Here is a 6,470-nt window from a genome sequence, read left to right on the forward strand (position 1 = left end):
GTATTCTGTTAGACTTTAATTTAAATCTCCTCTGAGAAAGTAAAATAAATACCTCAGGCAGGAACTCAGGCTATTATTTTGGTTTCCGGCATGTAAATGTCCGATGTGGCATTAACTGTAAGGGCTTAGGACACTGCTTTTCATGGATAGTAGCCTGTCCTCTAGAAATCCAGATCATCATCAGGGTCCTCCGGGTCATAATCATTGGCATCAGGCTCATACAGGATCCGTCCTGAACTGAGGCCCAGGTGCAGAAGTGCTGACTTCCTGGAAGAAGACAAATGCGGAGTTCAATAAACATTTGAGGCAACTTATTCAGACAGCAGCAAGCAAGGACAGTTAGCAAGACAGTTTGGGGGAGAAAAGGCATGAATGGTTGAAACAAATCTCACTTATCTTTCCTGAAGTTGAATGGAAGCGCCAGTTTTTCTTTGGCCTCTATCTCTCTGTATCGGACAGGCGGTTAAAGGTCAGGTTGGCTGTTGGATCTGCCTGGGGAAAGACAAGAGAATCATACAACACAACTGGCTTATTCCTTCTCATTCTCATATAGTACATGTCAGGAATAATACAGGTGTGCTAGCTCAGATTTGTCTGTATTCATCCCTGTGTATCCAGGATGACTGAGTTTGCTCTGTATTGTAACTGTCAGGTCCTCATTGATGCTGAATATCTCTTCCTGGTAACAGACACACAACACTATCTGCATAAAATGGCTAAGACAGTTTAGCTCCCAGTGCTCTGGTCCCTGGAGACCCGGTGATGACTGAAGTAGCCATGTGTCGTATCCTTCCCACAGTGCCTCGCTGATGCAGGTCGGAGTGCAACAGGCCAACTACTCCTCTCACAGCTCCCCCTAATGACAAGGGAAGAAAGACACTTAACTGAATTCTCACAACTTCACTGACTTCAAATGACTATTTTACAACATGGCATAAAATATATAAATAGTGGCAACCCAGAACCAAAACTTGCGTGAATGCTGGAGACTAGAAAGACACCGATTATAAATACCATGACAAACCTTTGAGAGCCTAAAGTCTCTGGCATATGACTGCAGGGTCATGATGCCTCAAAATCCATGAGAGAGAGTCAATGATGAGTGTCACTGCTTTGGCCTGAGGTGTTTGTTTGAGAAGAGTGTGTCAGGACTTCTAGAAGTAGTGGGTGGAGGAGTCAGGCGCAGAGAGCAGGGTAGTTTGATACGTGGATATATTTATTCCCAAACAACAGAGTGTCGGTCAACGCCACACACACGGGCGCTAAAAGACCCAGTCCAAAACAAACAGGACGAAACGGTTCGGGAAATAAAATCCACCAAAATATACACACACCAATAACAGAAAAACAAACATAGATAAACGAACATAGATAACCCACCCAACTCACGCCCTTGACCATACTAAAACAAAGAAATAACAAAAAAACTAAGGTCAGAACGTGACAGAGTGCCTATGTCCTCTAGGGTGAACTGATGGACAGTAAATTGTGAGTTTCCAGTCCAGCTAAGAGGATCTGAGTAGGCATTGTGAAAGTACAGCCTATTTTCAAAGTGGAAAAACATGCAGAAGTGGGCTAGTACAGTTGACTAATTTAAGGAGTTTCTGATTTGTTTCTAGTCACCTCTGTGCAGATGTTCTGTCCAATCCATCTTTGAGTTCATCTTCACTGGCCTCGAACCCCAATACATGGGACTACCTCCTTCCTGAAACACAATGTATTGGTATGATATTAATGCACAACACAAACTATATGAATAACGTTACAAGATAACACAATGAAAATACTCGTGCCATGGAAATGTGATGTACCGTTTAAGTGCTGTATTTATGTAGCTTTTCAGGTGTCGACCAGAGTAATTCACATAATCGGTCAAAAGCAAATGTTAGCTAGTTAACTACTGCCAGTGGTTCTGAAAACATTGCTTTTAGTTAGCCAACTGTACAATATGGTGACCACAGACAAGTATATTTACCTTGTATCAAAATTAATCCTCCAGCTTCTGTTCCTTGCAACACTTCCCACAACATACTGTATTTACAGGCTTAAAGCTTGCTAACGTTATAGCAAGAATGTTGGTTACCACGTGTGATACCTCTTCATCTGCCTTCTTCAAACATTGATGTTCCTCTACAAATCTGACAATTATCATGACTAGCTTTTGTCAGCTGGATATTTATCTCGGTTAACCCAACTAAAGTATTGCGTTTACCAGAGATTACATGGACATTAGATGGAACATGGAAGTTTGCGTTTAGGAGAATAATTAAGTTGTGCGAGTGCATTAAATGTACTTTTCAACACAATGCAATCAGCTCGTGTCGGGAAAAACTCCATGCCCCAGAAAGCATCTGGTTATTAGCCCTAATCACGCCTACCGCCATTATTTTTTACCCCATGACATTATCAATGTAGTAAATGTAATTAAATTCTTTATGAAGTGATTGATTGATACAAGTTTGTCTCCCGGTCTGTGTCCTATATAAATACGATTTCATGGATCTGGAGAGCAGTGAGCATTCTGTTATGCAGGTAGAATTACCAGCAATTCAATGAAGAGATGTTGCAGTTCCGTTAACCCCGTTCCTGTTTTGCGGAACTTTTGCACGAACGCAGGTCGACCTGGTTGACTGTTTGGAAAGCTGTGGCTAGTGATCAATCGTTCATAAACAAACTACTCAGTGTTTCGGCACGGCTGTGCTGTGACTGGGTCAGAGATGGTAGGAGATAGTGATGGAGTGATGGAGTGATGGAGTGATGGTACTCCCTGACGAAGGCCATGCAGCCGAAACGCGTCGTTTAAAAAAAAACTTTGTTTCTATTGAACATGCAATACTAATAAAGGCATTTTAATTAATTATATGAAGAGTGCTTTGGTCCTCCTTTCTTTTTGATGACCAATGTACCCCTTTTACCAAAGAGCACCTTCTATCTACCAAAATGTACTATTGTGTACCTTAGTAGCGCTTCCCTTCCTCCTCTTTCTACTAGAGAAGCAAGTATGGAGCATAGTGGTACAAATAAAGGAGGGAGTAGGTGTTTGAAGGGAAGCGGGAGGTCTATGGAGGCAGAAAAGGAAGTTTGAGGAGAGCAACATAGTTTCTAGCGCTATCCAGGCTGTATCACATCCGGCCGTGATTGGGACTCCCATAGGGCGGCGCACAATTGGCCCAGCATCTTCCAGGTTTGGCCGGGGAAGGCCGTCGTTGTAAATAAGAATTTGTTCTTAACTGACTTGCCTAGTTAAATAAAAAATAAAATAAAAAATAGAGGCAGTTCGGAGGTAGAAAGTGCCGATAAAGTGCAAGACGCGCTGGGAGCATAAAGTGATTCTGAAGTTTAGGGAGGAAAGGGGAGTTGGGGCGATGAGTCTGATAAGTTTGACGGCTGTGATAAAATAGTTGATTGGGGGAAGTTGTCAATGCTAAATTGTTAAGAGATGGGAACTTGTTGGTGTTCTGTAAGAACATGGCGCAGAGGGAAAAAGCTCTCAGAGTGAAGGTGGTGTCGAGCAGCTGAACTGATCAAGCAGGGAAGCAGTGGATTAAAGGGGTGATAACAGGAGTTCCTGTGAGTGTTAGCACTAAAGAGGTAAGGGACAATTTGAGAGGAGGCGTTCTAGTGGATGTTCAAAGATTGTAAGCAAGAAGGGGTGGAGTTAGGGTAGGTAGAATATATGAGTTATTATGTGAGGGCGTATGTACCGAATCCTTTAAGATGTTATAACTGCCAGAGGTTTGGGCATATGGCAACAGCCTGTAAAAAGAAAAAGAGGTGTGCCAGGTGTGGAGGGGAGCTTGAGTATGGTATGTGTGGGGATGGTGTACAACCAAAGTGCTGCAGCTGTCGGGGTACTCATAGTGTGGCATATAGTGGGTGTGAGACTATGAAGCAGGCAGTGGAGGTGCAACAAGTGAGAGTGGAGAGAGGGGTGTCATATGCTGAGGCAGTGAGGGTGGTCCAGGGAGATACAGGTTTAAAGGAGAGATGGGTAGGAGCATCTAGACTGGGGATTACCGGGCAGGTGGGAGACGATATGGTATACTGTACATAGATAAGAGAAAGCTGGTGATGTTCATAGCAGGAGTTGTCAATAGCACTGCTAAAGTAGAGTCTAAAACAGAGTCTAAGACCTGGAAGTGCTGGGGAGGGTGGAGGGCTAGGATAGAAGTAAGGTAATGGGGTGTGGGGATTTTAATTCCCACAACACGCTCTGGCGGGATGGATGGAAATGGCCAAGTGATGGAAAATATGATAGAAATGAAAGATCTGGTGTGCCTGAATGATGGCAGAGGGACCAGGATTGATGTAGCCACAGGGGAAGAGTCTGCCTTGGACCTCACTCTGGTATCTAGTGCGATGGCAGGAATCTGTGAGTGAGAGGTATGGGAGGAGTCGACAGTAGGGAGTGGTCTTTACCCCATGGTATGCACAGTAGGCCGGATGGAGGATGTGTTGTCAGTGGATGGAGTAGGCAGGTGGGTGTTTGGAAGGGCAAAGTGGGATCAGTTTCAGGAGCTGAGTGAGCAGGTGATGGCTCGGGTGGATATGGGAGGGGATGTGGATAATATGAATAACTGGGTGAGAACAGCGTTAGTGGGGGCAGCTACTGAGGCTATACCTAAGAGTTCAGGGAGGAGGAGGAAAGCAGTCCCATGGTGGACAGAAGAGTGTGGCAATGGTGAGGAGTAGGAACAGGGCATTTAGAGTACTGAAAATGACACATACCTTCCAACATCTGATTCAGTATAAGCAGGCCCAGACCCTGATGAGGAAAACTATCCGTCAGACAGAGGTCATGTTGGCGTCGGTTCTGTGACATCATTGGAAGGGCGACACCTGTAGGAGAAGTATGGGGGATGATTAAGAGGATGAGTAGGGTCAGAAGGGAGTGGGATTATCCAGTGTTGACGAGTGGGAAGGATGTGGCAGTAATAGATGAGAAGGCAGAGATGATGGCCAAAGCAAATTTGTCAGAGGGGGAGAGAGAGAACGAGAGAGGAGCATCCCGGAGTGCTTCACAGGAGGGAGGATGTTCAGTTGAAGTCAGAAATGTACATACACTTATGTTGGAGTCATTAAAACTCGTTTTTCAACCACTCCACACATTTCTTGTTATCAAACTATAGTTTTGGCAAGTCGGTTAGGACATCTACTTTGTGAATGACACAAGTAATTTTTCCAACAATTGTTTACAGACAGATTATTTCACTTATAATTCACTGTATCACAATTCCAGTGGGTCAGAAGTTTACATACAGTAAGTTCTAAGTTGACTGTTCCTTTAAGCAGAAGCTTCTGATAGGCTAATTGACATCATTTGAGTCAATTGGAGGTGTGCCTGTGGATGTATTTCAAGGCCTACCGTCAAACTCAGTGCCTCTGCTTGACATCATGGGAAAATCAAAAGAAATCAGCCAAGACCTCAGAAAAAAAGTTGATGACCTCCACAAGTCTGGTTTATCCTTGGAAGCAATTTCCAAACACCTGCAGGTACCACGTTCATCTGTACAAACAATAGTACGCAAGTATAAACACCATGGGACCACGCAGCCGTCATACCGCTCAGGAAGGAGATTTGTCCTGTCTCCTAGAGATGAATGTACTTTGGTGTGAAAAGTGCAAATCAATCCCAGAACAACAGCAAAAGACCTTGTGAAGATGCTGGAGGAAACGGGTACAAAAGTATCTATATCCACAGTAAAACAAGTCCTATATCGACATAATCTGAAAGGCCGCTCAGCAAGGAAAATGCAACTGCTCCATAACCGCCATAAAAAAAGCCAGACTACGGTTTGCAACTGCACATGGGAACAAAGATCGTACTTTTTGGAGAAATGTCCTCTGGTCTGATGAAACAAAAATAGAACTGTTTGGCCATAATGACCATCGTTATGTTTGGAGGAAAAAGGGGGAGGCTTGCAAGCCGAACACCACCATCCCAACCGTGAAGCACGGAGGTGGCAGCATCATGTTGTGTGGGTGCTTTGCTGCAGGAGGGACTGGTGCACTTCACAAAATAGATGGCATCATGAGGGAGGAAAAGTATGTGGATATATTGAAGCAACATCTCAAGACATCAGTCAGGAAGTTAAAGCTTGGTCGCAAATGGGTCTTCCAAATGGACAATGACCCCAAGCATACTTCCAAAGTTGTGGAAAAATGGCTTAAGAGCAACAAAGTCAAGGTATTGGAGTTGCCATCACAAAGCCCTGACCTCAATCCTATAGAAAATTTGTGGGCAGAACTGAAAAAGCGTGTGCGAGCAAGGAGGCTTACAAACCTGACTCAGTTACACCAGCTCTGTCAGGAGGAATGGGTCAAAATTCACCCAACTTAATGTGGGAAGCTTGTGGAAGGCTACCTGAAACGTTTGACCCAAGTTAAACAATTTAAAGGCAATGTTACCAAATACTAATTGAGTGTATGTACATTTCTGACCCACTGAGAATGTGATGAAAGTAATAAAA

General features: G+C 44.0%; 1 pseudogene; it reads right to left on the bottom strand.

Moving 5' to 3' along the window:
* Positions 1 to 161: 161 nt before the first annotated feature.
* Positions 162 to 1,066, bottom strand: LOC120030215 (annotated as a pseudogene).
* Positions 1,067 to 6,470: the final 5,404 nt, after the last annotated feature.

This window comes from Salvelinus namaycush, chromosome 36 (assembly GCF_016432855.1).
Source record: "Salvelinus namaycush isolate Seneca chromosome 36, SaNama_1.0, whole genome shotgun sequence".
Taxonomy (NCBI): Eukaryota; Metazoa; Chordata; class Actinopteri; order Salmoniformes; family Salmonidae; genus Salvelinus; species Salvelinus namaycush.